Source organism: Eurosta solidaginis, chromosome 1 (genome assembly GCF_040869045.1).
Source record: "Eurosta solidaginis isolate ZX-2024a chromosome 1, ASM4086904v1, whole genome shotgun sequence".
NCBI classification, from domain to species: domain Eukaryota; kingdom Metazoa; phylum Arthropoda; class Insecta; order Diptera; family Tephritidae; genus Eurosta; species Eurosta solidaginis.
The window spans coordinates 106,053,647-106,070,502 of NC_090319.1; the positions used below are offsets into that span (position 1 = coordinate 106,053,647).

The 16,856-nt window shown below is 34.9% G+C and overlaps 1 protein-coding gene across 15 annotated transcripts in view; it reads left to right on the forward strand.

The window, feature by feature from the left end:
• Positions 1 to 16,856, forward strand: part of Glut4EF (Glucose transporter 4 enhancer factor) — a 744,045-nt gene that overhangs the window by 456,697 nt on the left and 270,492 nt on the right. The gene's annotated exons all lie outside the window — the stretch shown is intronic.

Consider the following 16,856-nt stretch of genomic DNA (forward strand, 5'->3'; position numbering starts at 1 on the left):
TTACCGGAGGAACCATACCTCTAAAACGGATTCTGACCCCCAATTTGGGTCGAACTTTGGGGTAGGGGCAAATTTTGAATAATCCCACTTTTGCCTCCAAAGTTAGTGGGGGTCGGTCATACATTTGGATTCGATTGGAGCACTCTAAATGGGTCAAAGTGGGATTTTTCAAAATTTGCCCCTACTCAAAAGTTCGACCCAAATTGGAGGGGGGGGGGGGGGGGGGGGGGAATTCAGAATCCGTTTTAGAGGTATGGTTCCTTCGGCAAAGTTTCTTATTTTGATCCCTAAAATACGATTTTCACAGAGCAATGGGCGATTTGTTTGCCTCCCCACAAATCAACCCCCCCTAATGTGTAATGTCCGCCATCAGGATGCTTCAAATATTTTAAGTATTTTTTTATCTCTTTATGCAAAACGCTATTGAAAACTGGAATATGAACTCTTCGCCTAAGATAATTTGGAATCAACTATTATAGTTTTCCAGCTCATTGCGTGACTTGGGGGCGATTGGCGTTCTGTGAAGTTATGAAAGAAAAAACTTCAAACAATGAATTTGTCAAATGTAGAAAAATTTTATTCATTTAATCACTTTACAGAACAAGAACTCCCCTAGACAAATAAACACGAATAGATAAACCTTTTAACTTCACAGTTTTAATATGTAAGCTTTTTCTTCATATTATTTCTATTAGAGAAAAATATACATTTAAAAACTAAGACTTACTGAATACAGCCCTTGTATTATAGGTAGGCCTTTCATTTACGCGTGTTAAATAAAAAAGAATTCTTTATTTCTAGACTGCTTTCTAAAACAATAGAAATATGTTTTAAAACCGATTATTAGAGCAATTCGTCGTTCACTTAAATTTTTAAACGTGATTAACTTAAAAATCAACCCAACATGCATCTCTTTCAAACAATAGTTTATTCACCATAGTAGTATGGCTGTTCTTATGCTGCTCAAGATCTCCCCACACCAGCTGGCTAACCTTGGGCTCTGTTGTTGTTGCTGTTTTGGCTGTGCTTCGCCCCATTCAATAGGTGCGGGCATCAATATTTTTTAACGGGAGTCCGAAGAACCTTACAGTTTCAACAAGGTTGGACCAAACAGATGTGGGTGTTAGAGGGGTAAGTTACACATTGCAATTGAAATTATGGTTGATATCATATGGGGACACGTTATAAGTGGGGCATTAATTGGGTATTTCGAATCTGATTTGAATAAGTAAGATTTCTCCCAAATTATTAAATAAATTATAAAATTAAAAATTGCTTGAAATAAATGTTTTCATACATTTAAAAAGAGCAATAAGGGCAATCGCCGATTAACTCATACATAACAGACAACATTTGGTTAATTCGTTGCAGTTCTATAAATAGAACAAAAATAGCAACAATACCAAATTTCTCTGAAACCGCCTTACAAACATGCATAACTTCAACACATAACTACATACGAAGTATGTGATGTGTAGAAGATTAATATATGCAAAAGAAGGCAATTGAGAAAAACTTTACAACAACTAAGCCATGACGTAGCTGAATGCGTTTGTAACCATTTCAACTATCGTAGGAGTGCGGGTTCGAATCCCACTCCCGTGAGAAAAGGCTTTGAAGAGATTTACAATATATAATCGAAACAGCTGTCGCCTTGTCCGTCCTGATGTCACGTTGTTAAAATTTTTCCCAAATTATTAAATAAAGTAAGATTTTAATTCATTACAGTTTCCAGATCAAAGTTGAGAAAGACCGATTTTTTGTGGATGTCTGTTAGGGCCTGTTATTGCTTCTTTTCTTAATATTCTGCCTGCTTGAGTGCCGAATTTCTCCAGGGTTCTTACGGAGATGACTTCTCTCTCTTCAATCAGATGTCTGTTGGGTTTCCAGGATCCTGGTTCAGCATTTAACTTCTCTCCTTAATGGCGAGTACTCTCGCTTCACTGTGTAGATGATGTTCTGTTGTAACCCCAAAACGTAGGTTACCACAATATGTGATCTTAACTAAGAATAAACAATCCAAGCATCGTGAAAAACATTTCAACTTTCAATAAATGAGTAAGACCTATTTTTTGGACTTTCTTTGCATAAAAACAATAAAAAAATCGAAACTGTATAAAATACGCTACGAGGTGCACTTAAATCATATCTATAAAAACTGTCACGTTAGATTCACTTGTATGTTTGTATGTTACGTATACACCGGTACCCGTCTTTTCAGGTGGTACGTATATGTTTGCGTGTAATTAAACATACCTCTATATGCACTAGATATGTGTGTGCGATTATATTAACATTTATCCCAATAGTAAGTTAAATAAAGTAGATATTATATTTCTTTGCAAATACAAATTTCAAAATATTTTATCACGCACTAGCAAGATTTTGTATTGATGTCCTCTTTTTCTAATTAAATGATATTGTAACAGTAAGAGTGCCTTGAAAAATTCAAATTCATTGCTTGACGCATCATTCTAGCCAATAAGGTACTATGTAATCAAAAAGTTTGCAAAAATTTCACAAACTAGTTTTAATAGTTTTTCTAGACTATTAAGTAAACTTTCAAATTATGGATGCAAGTACTTATAAAAATTTTCGTTTGCAATTTGTTTTTTAAGATGTCAAAATTTCACATCCTGTATGGATTAAGGTAGTATTTTCTTTACAGTATAAATCAACAAACCGATGATTGATAGCTGCTTACGATTTCGAAATAGTACTATTCGGTCGATAATGAAAAATGTTTATTGGGTTACCATCGTAAGCAACGCGTCATAAGTCGTAACAAAAGTTTTCCTATTTGTGTACTTAGTTTGCTTCTTTTTATTGTTGTTTAAAGTTTAAACACTTTTTGACGTCATGTTGAAATTTAAACTCAATAGTGGACATTCGTATATACAGCAGCGATCAGAAAACTAGCAGTTGCAAATTTTTATATCATTTCGTCAATTAAACACTTTTTCGAGATTTTAAGAACAGGCTTGCATAAAATTTTGTAACAATTAATTTGTTTTAATCTTGAAAACATTTTCGAAATAAAATTCAAAAATCCGAAAAAGCCCTATGAAATCTCGAACATTTTATTTATATTTTTCTGCTATATTTTTGCCTAACAAATTGCAAGTTAAAAACCTTTCAAAAGTGGCATAGATTTTTAAAATATTTTTTTCAGAAGAGTGTATCAGAGTTTCTCCTCTTCTTCTGCTCCCTTCGCAAAAAACTTTGCAAAAATAAATGCGAATCTTGAGAAACAGATTGTACTAGAATTTATTGGGCTTCAGTACTGTATAGCCACAGCAAATTCGAAAAGATCAAAATAAAAATTTAATATTTTTGTAAAACTTTCCAGAGTTTTCGATTTTTTTCGAGTATGTTTTTGAGCTGGGTGTATTTAATTTTGGTTACAAAATTCCCTTAAAAATATGGAAAGTTAAAAAATAAGAATTTAATTTAGGTAGTTTTATTAAAACTCCACTGCTATTTTTCTTTCTGCTGCTGTATCTACATAAATAAACATGTTCACTAGCTTCACGTCAATCGCCACATGTGTAAATACTTTCTACCCACTGCTCTTGTAGTCACAAATCGTATTACATGTACAAATATTTTTTAATGATTTGAACATATCGTAAATTGCATTTAGGCCAGAAGTTACTTTATTGCTATTACAAGTTTTATGTTAGTGTTACGTTAATTGTTCGTACGTTTGATTTTTTTCAAAGCAACATCATTTGCAGTTGATAGATGAACTGATCATAGTTGGGGCTACTTGTTCGGGCATTCAAACTTATTTATTATCTTCAAATTCTATATGCAGTTCATAATTTTTGTGGTTAATAAACGAAATATTAGCTCGCTTTTATGTTGCACTGGAATTTTATGGAAACTTACATTTGTTTTTTTTTTTTTTAGCGTCGACCAGAACATGGGAGACAGTTCAATACGTATACACATCCCACATACTTATCTACGTTAGGCTGTATCTTTTGAAAACACCTGGTCCGACACCCACGAGTTCAAGAAAAGTTGGATGTATATAAACTCAAACTGATTCAAACTGCTTCTATCTTCTAATAATCCAAAGCGATTGAAGGCAAATCAGGCATATACTAACAAGATTGAAGTGTTTCGCAGCTGAGCATAGTCGAGTCATATTCACCCTAAAACTTTTACTTTTTAATATTTCTTTAAAGAGACCATTCCTCCATACTCCTTATAACTTAGATTCATTCATGAAAATGCTCGCAAGGGGATTTGGGTGGAAAATGCGGATTGTAAGTGAATCCAAAGATTAAGAAACACTAGGATGTTCTGTGTAAGAGAGCAGCTATTTTTTTGGTATCTCAATTTTGGGCATACCTAAGGTGATTTTTCTTGAGAAGCATATAGAGAGTTTACATAACTGTCCAGCATTACTTTTAACGCTGAAATCGATATGACCTTATATAAATTAGTGTCACCCTCCGAACTTCTGCCGATTTCCTTACAACAGAGACATCGTTCATTGAAGATCTATAAGCAAAAACCCCATAAAGAATAATAAACCCTGTTATACTGAGATGGTATAGTTATAAGTTAGTAAATTAGATACATTAGGATCTAGCAACTTGTCTTTCTTTCAAATTTAAGATACACATTTTTCAATCTCGAAAGAGTTGTTTGTAACTCTCTCGGCTAGGCGCACAAAGCAGAGTTACAAACAAATAAATATAGTTTAAAAAAACTAAAAAGCACGCTTTTAAATAATAGCGAACTAAAAAGTTAAAAATAATTTTCAAAATAAGTTTAAAACAATAATGAACGAAAAATACTTGTATTATTGTGGAAACGCGTCGAGCGCTCCATATACGAAAAACATGGCACAAAGTACGACTTTTTCACAATAATATTAATATTTTTCGTTCATTATTGTTTTAAATTTATTTTAAAATCTATTTTTAACTTTTTAGTTCGATATAACTTAAAAGCGTGTTTTTAGTTTTTTTAAACTATATTTATTTGTTTGTAACTCTGCTTTGTGCGCCTAGCCGAGGGAGTTACAAACAAATATACATATATACATACATACAAGGGAAGCTAATATAAGCGTCCTAATATGCGGATATTTTCGTACAGAGTTTTCCGGACGAATAGCGACAGCCATAAAATTTGCTACAAAGAACTGAAAACCGACGAATAATTTGAAATCAAAACCCAATTCTTACTATGTATTAAGCTGGGTCCATTTATTAACCTATATCGCGCCATCGATTTTTCGATAGGTTTTGGGCTCAGGAAAAAAAGTTCCACTAACAGCCCGATTCTTAACGTTACCGGTAAAATAGTACCCAGAACATTATGTAACCGAAAATCGTTACCAGTTGTTTTATTCGCGATTCTGGCCAAAGTGGTAACGCTGTCATCACCGAAAAACTCACCAGTGTCTGTGGTGAAATTAAAAAGTTGGTTTTCTTCGCTTTACCCATGGCGGAACGATACAAGGTGGCAGCATGGGACAGCTGAATAAAAACTTTTTTATTTAATTTGATACATCAACTTCCGACGCAGTACGATTTTGACATTTGTCCATCGAATTTACAAAAACGAAGTACATGGAATTTTTATTTATGTTTCTAGGTATGTCACCATGCTGCCACCGTGTATGGTTCCGCCATGGCTTTACCGACGATCGCTCACTCGTAGATACGATGTTAACGAATAAACTGGACGATGTGTATATACATATGTGCATACATGCATACGTTTTTACATAGCTATATTGTAATATATACTGTGAAAGTACATGGAAACAAATATGTATAGCAAGAGGCAACACTTTTTATACTCAGTTGAGCAGAGCTCACAGAGTATATTAAGTTTGATTGGATAACGGTTGGTTGTACATATATAAAGGAATCGAGATAGATATAGACTTCCATATATCAAAATAATCAGGATCGAAAAAAAATTTGATTGAGCCATGTCCGTCCGTCCGTCCGTTAACACGATAACTTGAGTAAATTTTGAGGTATCTTGATGAAATTCGGTATGTAGGTTCCTGAGCACACATCTCAGATCGCTATTTAAAATGAACGATATCGGACTGTAACCACGCCCACTTTTTCGATATCGAAAATTTCGAAAAACCGAAAAATTGCGATAATTCATTACAAAAGACAGATAGCGCCGACGAAACTTGGTAGATGAGTTGAACTTATGACGCAGAATAGAAAATTAGTAAAATTTTAGACAATGGGCGTGGCACCGCCCACTTTTAAAAGAAGGTAATTTAAAACTTTTGCAAGCTGTAATTTGGCAGTCGTTGAAGATATCATGATGAAATTTGGCATAAACGTTACTCCTTTTACTATATGTACGCCTAATAAAAATTAGCAAAATCGGAGAACGACCACGCCCACTTTTAAAAAAAAAATTTTTTTTAAAGTAAAATTTTAACAAAAAATTTAATATCGTTACAGTATATAAGTAAATTATGTCAACATTCAACTCCAGTAATGATATGGTGCAACAGAATACAAAGATAAAAGAAAATTTCAAAATGGGCGTGGCTCCCCCCTTTTTCATTTAATTTGTCTTGGATACTTTTAACGCCATAAGTCGAACAAAAATTAACCACTCCTTTTGAAATTTGGTAAGGGCATAGATTTTATGACGCTAACTGTTTTCTGTGAAAATGGGCCAAATCGGTTGATGCCACGCCCAGTTTTTATACACAGTCGTCCGTCTGTCCTTCCGCATGGCCGTTAACAATATAACTTGAGCAAAAATCGACATATCTTTAATGAACTTAGTTTACGTGTTTACTTGAACTCACTTTATCTTGGTATGAAAAATGAACGAAATCCGACTATGACCACGCCCACTTTTTCGATATCGAAAATTACGAAAAATGAAAAAAATGCCATAATTCTATACCAAATACGAAAAAAGGGATGAAACATGGTAATTGGATTGTTTTATTGACGCGAAATATAACCTTAGAAAAAACTTTTTAAAATGGTTGTGACACCTACCATATTAAGTAGAAGAATATGAAAAAGTTCTGCAGTGCGAAATAAAAAACCCTTGAAAGCTTGGCAGGTATTACATATATAAATAAATTAGCGATATCCAACAGATGATGTTCTGGGTCACCCTGGTCCACATTTTGGTCGATATCTGGAAAACGCCTTCACATATACAACTACCACCACTCCCTTTTAAAACTCTCATTAATAACTTTAATTTGATACCCATATCGTACAAACTCATTCTAGAGTCACCCCTGGTCCACCTTTATGGCGATATCTCGAAAAGGCGTCCACCTATATAACTAAGCCCCACGCCCTTTTAAAATACCCATTAACACCTTTCATTTGATACCCATATCGTACAAACATATTCTAAAGTCACCCCTGGTCCACCTTTATGGCGATATCTCGAAAAGGCGAACACCTATAGAACGAAGGCCCACTCCCTTTTAAAGATACTCATTAACACCTTTCATTTGATACCCATATCGTACAAACGCATTCTAGAGTCACCCCTGGTCCACCTTTATTGCGATACCTCGAAAAGGCGTCCACCTATAGAACTAAGGCCCACTCCCTTTTAAAATACTCATTAATTCCTTTCGTTTGATACCCATATTGCACAAACGAATTCTAGAGTCACCCCTGGCCCACCTTTATGGCGATATCTTGAAATGGCGTTCACCTATGGAACTAAGGATTACTCCCTTTTAAAATACTCATTAACACCTTTCATTTGATACCCATATTGTACAAACACATTCTAGAGTCACCCCTGGTCCACCTTTATGGCGATATTTCGAAACGGCGTCCACCTATAGAACTAAGGCCCACTCCATTTTAAAATACTCATTAACACCTTTCGTTTGATGCCCATATTGTACAAAAAAATTTTAGGGTCACCCCTGGTCCACCTTTATGGCGATTACTCTTTTAAAATACTCATTAACACCTTTCATTTGATACCCATATTGTACAAACACATTCTAGAGTCACCCCTGGTCCACCTTTATGGCGATATCTCGAAACGGCGTCCACCTATGGAACTAAGGATTGCTCCCTTTTAAAATACTCATTAACACCTTTCATTTGATACCCATATCGTACAAACGCATTCTAGAGTCACCCCTGGTCCACCTTTATGCCGATATCTCGAAACGGCATCCACCTATAGAACTAAGGCCCACTCCCTTTTAAAATACTCATTAACACCATTCGTTTGATGCCCATATTGTACAAACAAATTCTAGGGTCACCCCTGGTCCACCTTTATGGCTATATCCCTAAATGGCGGCCACCTATAGAACTATGGCCCACTCCCTCATAAAATACTCTTTAATGCCTTTCATTTGATACCCATGTCATACAAACACATTCCAGGGTTTCCCTCGGTTCATTTTCCTACATGGTTATTTTCCCTTATGTTGACACCATAGCTCTCAACTGAGTATGTAATGTTCGGTTACACCCGAACTTAACCTTCCTTACTTGTTACTATTATGTTTACTTATTTGCGCTCACAATTCTTTATTTTTCAGTATTGCCTTTTTCTAAACAACAACTTTTGTCTGGTTACATCGATGTTACCACCTATTTTAGTGGGTAAATAATTACCCAGTTACTTTCGTGGGCAGAATACCAAAAGGGTACAAAAGTTTCCACATGAAGAAAGTTGCCGTGGTGAAGAAAGGTTTTACCACATTAGAATCAGGCTGTAAGCATAACGAAAAAAATAATTTTCGAGTCTGCAAAATTTGAGTTTTTTGACTTTTTTTCTTTGATTTTTAAGGTTTTTTTCATGACCTACTAAAAAAATTTTCATTTGATTTTAAAAATTTTCATGTATACCCACTCCGACTCAAAATTGTCCGCTAAAAACCTTGGCGATAACAATTTTTTTTACCAAAAAAAAAATATTTTTGGGTTTTAAGGAGTGTTTTGGTGAAAAAATTTATTTTTGCGCCATTTTTTTTTTTAAGGGTTTCTTCAGAAACGTGCAAAAGTGTTGCCGATGAAAACGAATTTGTCTCATAGTTCCTATCCCACTTAATATTATGCGATAAAAACGTTGGCATTGACAGTTTAAAAAAAAAAATTTTTTTTGGTTTTTAGGACTTGTTTTGGTCGAAATCGATTTTTTTCATTTTCAAGGCTCCGAATCATTTTTTATGTATATTTTTCCGTTAGACCCACCAATAAGTATACCAAAATGATCAGGGGATGAGCTGAGTTGATTTAGCCATGTCCGTCTGTCCGTCCGTCTGTCCGTTTGTTTGAACGCGAACTAGTCCCTCAATTTTTGAGATATCTTGATGAAATTTGGTAAGCGGGCATATTTTGATGGGGGATTTGACAGTTGTCGGAATCGACCGTATCGGACCACTATAGCATATACCTCCCATACAACCGATTGTTCAATAAGAGGGTTTTCGCCATTTCTGCACCATTTCTGCCTCATTTTAACAGCTAGCAACATCAAATTTTACCACAAGCTTACGTATTGGGCATAGATGGTTGTCTAAAGAAATCGTCTAAATCGGACTAAAAATCGATTTCGACAAAAATGATGAAAATCCTCTTACCTGAACAGTCGGTTGTATGGGATATATATTATAAATATGTCCAATCTTAACGATTTTTTCAGACAACCATCTATGCCCAATACGTAAGCTTGCGAATGTATGTACATATGTATGTATGTTCATATAAACTTCAAAATAATTAAAGTTCTATTTGGTGATGGTGTAGTTTTGTGTTGTGTTTTTTTTTTTTTTTGTTCTCTTTTTTTCAGATCTAAGCGAAAACCTTAGAAGAACTTCATTACCAGTCATAACGTATACTTGCTTTTCTTTTTTTAATTGAGATTTCTCAATTGACCCACTTTTACTCAAGAAATACTAAATTTTCATATCAGTTTGAAATTTGTAGAAAAATTTAAGAACAGGCTCCCCATAAAATAAAAATCTCAACTCTTCGCGGTAACAAACATACATATGCGCCAGAACTAGTTTTTTTTATTCTAACATGTTTGTAATTGGATATTTATTTCTATGAATATATTTGTTAAGTTTTGTATATACAATACTAGTAAATTAATTCCGGGGTTATATATATTATTGTTGTTTTTTTTACCACTCTGTCGATTTTATAATGTAATTGATGGCCTTTAAAATGTTCGTAGCAAGTAGAAAAAATGTTTAAAATTACAAAAGTACTCCAGACGAATGTCGCACATAAACGACAGCAGAAACAATCGCCACTCATTTCATTTAATTACAATTCTACAAATTACACGTCTACTGTGGCTAAGTGCACACTTACGTTCAAATAAATATGTTTAAGTGTGTGTGTGTATGTGAACGAGGCCAACCCGACTTATCTAACTTCAAGGTAAAACGCTGAAAAGCCAAATTACGGTAAAAGAATAAAAAAATAAAAAAAAGCCGGCACAAGCTTTAAGTCAAATAAGGCCTGGTGTTTGATTAAACAAAAAAAAAACTAAAATAAAATAGAAAAAGGAAAGGGAAATGATGATAATAATAAAAATATAAAATTAAATAAAACAAAGTTTCAAATAACAACACTAATAACAAAATCCACATAACCTAAGAATAATACAAAATTAGAACAAGTAAAAATTAGCAGATAATAACTGTAAATAATGCAACAACAAAACATAGCACTGTAGAGTACCTTTCGCAGATCTTATTGCGCTCGAAGTTAGATAAAATGGCAGCTAATGGGTTGCAGTTACCAACTAAGTGCATAAGCGACCCTGCGCATAAAGTAACGGTTATACGAGTCGACGCTGATTGGTGGCATGATGTAGCCACAAACAAAAGTACAGTAAAACATGCCAGTGCCGCGCAGATGCTTTTAATAGCAAACTTCGTGGTAGAATTTTGATTCAATTTGTATGTTTGTAGGGCTGCCATATTGTTTGGAGCTGTTGATGTTTTTCTTATTTTTTGCCCTTCTTAAATTGCCCAAATTCACAAACGTGACACAACAATTTGCGTTAAATTGTCAGTTTGATGACTTTGTATCTGTATAAATATGTATGGATGTTTATTATGCTTGTAGCATGAGTACCGTTAACTAGCCGTCGCTAGACCTAACGATATGTTGAATTGGGCCTCCACATGTAGTTTTTTAATATAAAGAAAACATTTCCTTAATTATCAATTAGAAAAGAGTACCAATTAGTAAAGCAACTTGCGGGTATTACAGCAGTGCACAGAAAAATAGCAGTAGCAACTTCGGCGGCCACCGTGGTGTGATGGTAGCGTGCTCCGCCTATCACACCGTATGCCCTGGGTTCAACTCCCGGGCAAAGCAACATCAAAATTTTAGAAATAAGATTTTTCAATTAGAAGAAAATTTTTCTAAGCGGGGTCGCCCCTCGGCAGTGTTTGGCAAGCACTCCGGGTGTATTTCTGCCATGAAAAGCTCTCAGTGAAAACTCATCTGCTTTGCAGATGCCGTTCGGAGTCGGCATAAAACATGTAGGTCCCGTCCGGCCAATTTGTAGGGAAAATCAAGAGGAGCACGACGCAAATTGGAAGAGAAGCTCGGCCTTAGATCTCTTCGGAGGTTATCGCGCCTTACATTTATTTTTATTTTAACTTTTTTTTTTAAATTTCTTCAATTAAATTCCTATTTTCTTTATTTTGATATTTTAAGAAAAAACTTCAATGAATTTTGTAGCGGAAACCTGTACCAATATATATAAATAATATTGATATAGTATGGAACAGCGCAAGCCTTGCTAACCCTGTACTGGTGGAAAATCTAATTCACTGATCAAGTTATTTTGAACAATCCTAAAAATATTCCCCACAATTTGGATAAAAAACATATAGTGTATGTATACATTAATACTAATTAATGTTGTATTAAAGGAATAACAGCAAAAAGACAATATTCACTTGAAACACATTTACGAAGCAAATTTTGATAAAGGTCTGTCACCATTGGAATTGCTAAATGCCATCTATGTTCTAAATCTGTATACAATTATCTTTTGCACTATACATGTCACTGTAGCTAGTGTAGATCGTTCCTTCAGCGTCCTTTCAAGAATCAAAAACTTTCATATATCGTTTTCATCTTAAAAGCGAGTTTTAGGACTTGCCACGCTTTGTGCTGAATCCGTTTTGGCAAGACAGTTAAGATTTGATATTATTATAAAAAAATTTGCAGCGAAAAAAGCAAGAAAAGCCACTTTCTGATATTCAAGCCTTCTATATTGAATAATTAAAATTTATAATCATCATTAAATTTATCAGAAATGTATTAAAATGTTACCGAATAACTATAAAAGATTATTTGAAACAATATGTGGCTGCTAAAAGAGAATTTTATTTCTACGTTAAAATAAAACAGTATAAATAGTAAATATTCTGTGTTAATTTTATTTTCAGCTGTTAGTCCAAAAATCATATAGTTGATGTGACAAAAATTTTGTTTGATGTAATCCGTCAATAATGAATCATGAAATCCCGGGCCCGGATTTTCTCTCTACGGCCCTGCCTCACATCACTATGCCCGCTTTTTTTAAAAAAAAAAGTTATTCACACTTTGTATGGAGCAATATCTTGAGCACCTTTTGGGAAAAAAATTAACAAAAATCATTGCAAATTCTGGCAGTCCTATAACTTTGTACTTTGTTAGACTGAAATTGATTGCGCTTCAAAACTTCATACTCAAAAGAAATCAGAGATCACCATATAAAAAGCTCGAAATGTTTGTTAACTTTTCTCGACTTTTTTCGAAAATGTTTTGAGATTGGTTTCCATGGTTTCATAGAAAAACAAATTAATTGACAAAATTTGATTAATATATATGCTATTTTTCTGTTCGTTGCTGCATATCGTCACAGACGTTTGTTTCGACGAGCCCGAAACTAGGCTACAATGCACAATCGGGTCCTAAATAGCTATTAATCCAATTAAAATACAAGTACAATGTTTTCCAAAAGTATTTATTAAAATCGCTTCAGTATGTTATGGCTCCACCCGTTAAAACGAGAGATTTTGAAGGTATAAATACACAGTTAAAAATTTAGCTCAATATCAGGTTTTTTTAGACCTTTGTTCTAAAATTTAGATTATATTAAAAAATTGTGTGGGCCGTTGAACAAAAAAAAAAACTAATGATATCAAAGGAGTATTACAAGGTTCTCTTTTAAAATTTTTTTCAACTTTTTAGTTTTGTTTTGAAGCCAGAAGTGCGTACAGTTGCGATTTCTAGATATTTTAGACCTGTTTGGCTTTGGTCTAAATAAAGAAGAATTCTTAGATTTTCAGGCATAGGTTTAAACTTTTTGGTTTTATTTTAAAACTAGAAGTGTCTACAATTTTCTTGTTTTAAATTCCTTCTTTTTGTTTCGTAACAGTTACAATATATTAGTCTTATTGTTCAGGTTAGTTCAAAATTTGAACCGAATAAAATTAACGCCCAGTAATAATATGAGAAATGTAGAACTTCAAAAAAGTTTGAAAAATTGCTTAAACCCATGAGGAACTCTACGTACACGAACTCGCATTCCCATTGATTGTACTGGCCAACGTCGTTTAAATATACCGTATGATCGCTGAACAACATTACTTACTTACTTAATTGGCGCTTAACCGTCTAAACGGTTATGGCCGTCCAACAAGGCGCGCCAGTCGCTCCTTCACTCCGCCAACCGGCGCCAATTGGTCACACCAAGGGAGTTTAAATCGTTTTCCACCTGGTCCTTCCAACGGAGTGGGGGCCGCTCTCTACCTCTGCTTCCATAGGCGGGTTCCGATAGAAACACTTTCTTGGCCGGAGCATCATCTTTCATTCGCATAACATGGCCTAGCCAGCGCAGCCGCTGCGTTTTAATTCGCTGGACTATGTTGATGTCTGCGTACAGCTCGTACAGCTCATCATTAAATCTTCTTCGGTACTCGCCATCGCCAACGCGTAGAGGTCCATAAATCTTTCGAAGAACTTTTCTCTCGAACACTCCCAAAGCCGCTTCATCTGCTGTTGTCATGGTCCATGCTTCTGCCCCATATTGCAGGACGGGTACGATAAGTGACTTGTAGAGTATGATTTTCGTTCGCCGAGAGAGGACTTTACTTTTCAATTGCCTACCTAGTCCAAAGTAGCATTTATTGGCAAGATTGATTCTTCGCTGGATTTCAGTGCTGATGTTGTTGCTAATGTTGATGCTGGTTCCCAAATAAACGAAGTCTTTTACTATTTCGAAATTATGGCTGCCAACAGTAGCGTGGTTGCCAATGCGCATATGCGCTGACTCTTTGCTCGATGACAGCAGGTACTTCGTTTTGTCCTCATTCAACATCAAACCCATCTTTACCGCTTCTTTTTCCAGCTTGGAGTAAGCAGAACTAACAGCGCGGGTGTTTAGGCCGATGATATCAATGTCATCAGCATATGCCAGTAATTGCACGCTTTTATAGTATATTGTTCCAGTGCGGTTAAGTTCTGCAGCTAGTATAATTTTCTCCAGCATCAATACATTACGTGTGCTTATTATGTGGCTGGAGTTATACAATTGCCCCTCAGTTGTTTGTGGATTCAAATGCGGCGTCACCATATATTCGGTATTTCGATAGCCACCGTCGGCAACAACCCAGCAAACACAGTTTCTAACGTTAGGGGAATATTGTAATTTTACATTAGAATTCTAATGTAGTTCTCTAATTCATATCGAATCGAAAACTAGGTTAGAATTCGACTGTAAAACGATTCGAATAACACTAGAAATGCTGAGCTCAATATTTAAGTACGGGTTTAATTTATTATAATAGAAAAAGCCTTTGAAATATGTTCCTTCTTAATACATAAGCTTATAACCAAATAAAAGTATTTGATATAATGAAACAATGAAAATTCCGCTGATTTTAAATAATTGAACTTAATTGCGCATCACTTCAAAATTCTCATTAGAAACTCATTAGAAATCGACGTTAGAATTCGATTAGAATTCTAACCTTTTTCTCGATATCGAGAACGAAGTCCCCTTTTTGCCGAGAATGCTATAATTCGCGACAGTTTCGCAAATCGTCCTCTAACCTTCTACCTTAGAGAAATACATTAGAATTCGATTCGTCTTCTAATCGTTTTCTAACCTAAATGTTTGTTGGTAAGCAAATAGTTATTGAATTCCCCAGACTCTAATCGGCGGTACAATCGCAAATTATTGATTACAGCTGAATCATGCATAGAACCTGGCCATCGTGCAATAATATTTGTAGTTCGGGCGCTTCTACTACAGGTTGCTTGTTAATAGAAAACCACCCTTATGAAGAGCGAAAATAACAAATGTTGAAAAACCACAAAAAAATTCAAACTTCTCCCTTTGCGAATACGATAGTTTTCGGCTTGATCAGTACCAGAAGACTGAAACCTCAAGTGCGCGCAATCGATTGCATATATGACTCCTGGAAACCTAGCAATGTTGCAGAATTCCATATTTGTCCTCCGAAGTCTCAGGCGTACCTACATATGAACTGCGGTAGTAAGCGAGCTATTGCTGTGGATACGCATGCCAAACGCGTCACCAACGGCGATGTGAAAACTTCCGCTTGCGAAAAATTGTAGCGCGATTAAGAACTGGTTCAAAGGTGTTATGCTCCGTGAACCTCATATAAGAATTTTAATATTTATGGGTAATCACGAAAGTTATTATTTCAAGGGAATGTATTGTTTGTAAAATTTACCGAGTTGGGTTGAACGGCAAACCTGGCTCGATCATTTCGTTTCGTCAACCGAAATCGCGCAAAAAAACTCGTGGTGTATTACTATTTCAACGGTACCATCTTCATCATCATTCTCTCTGTCACTGCCATCACTGATCCAATTAGAAACTGGCACATGATACATTCTGGCTACCAGATTTAAAACAGTATTGCTTTTTATATGTCACGTATATTTATTTTGACTAAAATTTGACATCTGGATGTCTATAAAAAACGAATATTGTTTAAATCTCTGCGTAACGTGTTTAAACCACAAATTTTTCCGGATTAAAAATGTGAGGCTAAAACTTGGCGTTGTTGTAAACGGTTTCGTAAAAAAGTTTGAACATTCTAAACAAACCTAATTTTGTATATAATATAAGTTCAGCAGCTTTAAATTGCGACGTAAACTAAAAACATTAGGGTGGGACAAACCAATATTTTTTTCTTTTGGTATAATTTGGAAAATATTGTTCGGGACACCCAAAAAAATAGCGTGTAATAATGTCTGCTTTTTATTTTAATGTGTGGAGGCTCATCAAGCGCAACTACAAGCAACAGCATAACGATAATTCGTCTCCTGAAATCTCAACTAATCTAAAAATAATTGTAAAATTTCTTCTGCACTTATTCCAGTTCTTCGTACATATGTATATTTGAATTTTTTTATTTTCCACTTACGAATTCTAACCGCAAAATAAACATCTAAAATACTAGTGGCCGCCAATAACCACCATCTATAGATTTGTAGTAAAACTCAATCACAAAATCTTGAGCTGAAGGAAATATAATACACTCTTAGATTCATTCATATGCACATATAATAGATGTAATGTAAATGCACTTCCATATTTATGTAGGTTGGCAGAAATTGATCTGCTACCACACGGCTCACTGCCGCATGTCTCAATTATGGCTTGCTGGTTAGCCACTCAACGCCAAGCAACCAGATTGAAGCGAATGATGATGATGACTTTTATGCTGACGCATACAACAACAAATTTGCAATAATTCAATCGACGAATTCATAGAATTTTCCCTGCTGATTTGGTGAAATCTTTCCAATTGCATTACAATTGACATAGAAAATTTGTTTGTTGCATGTAGC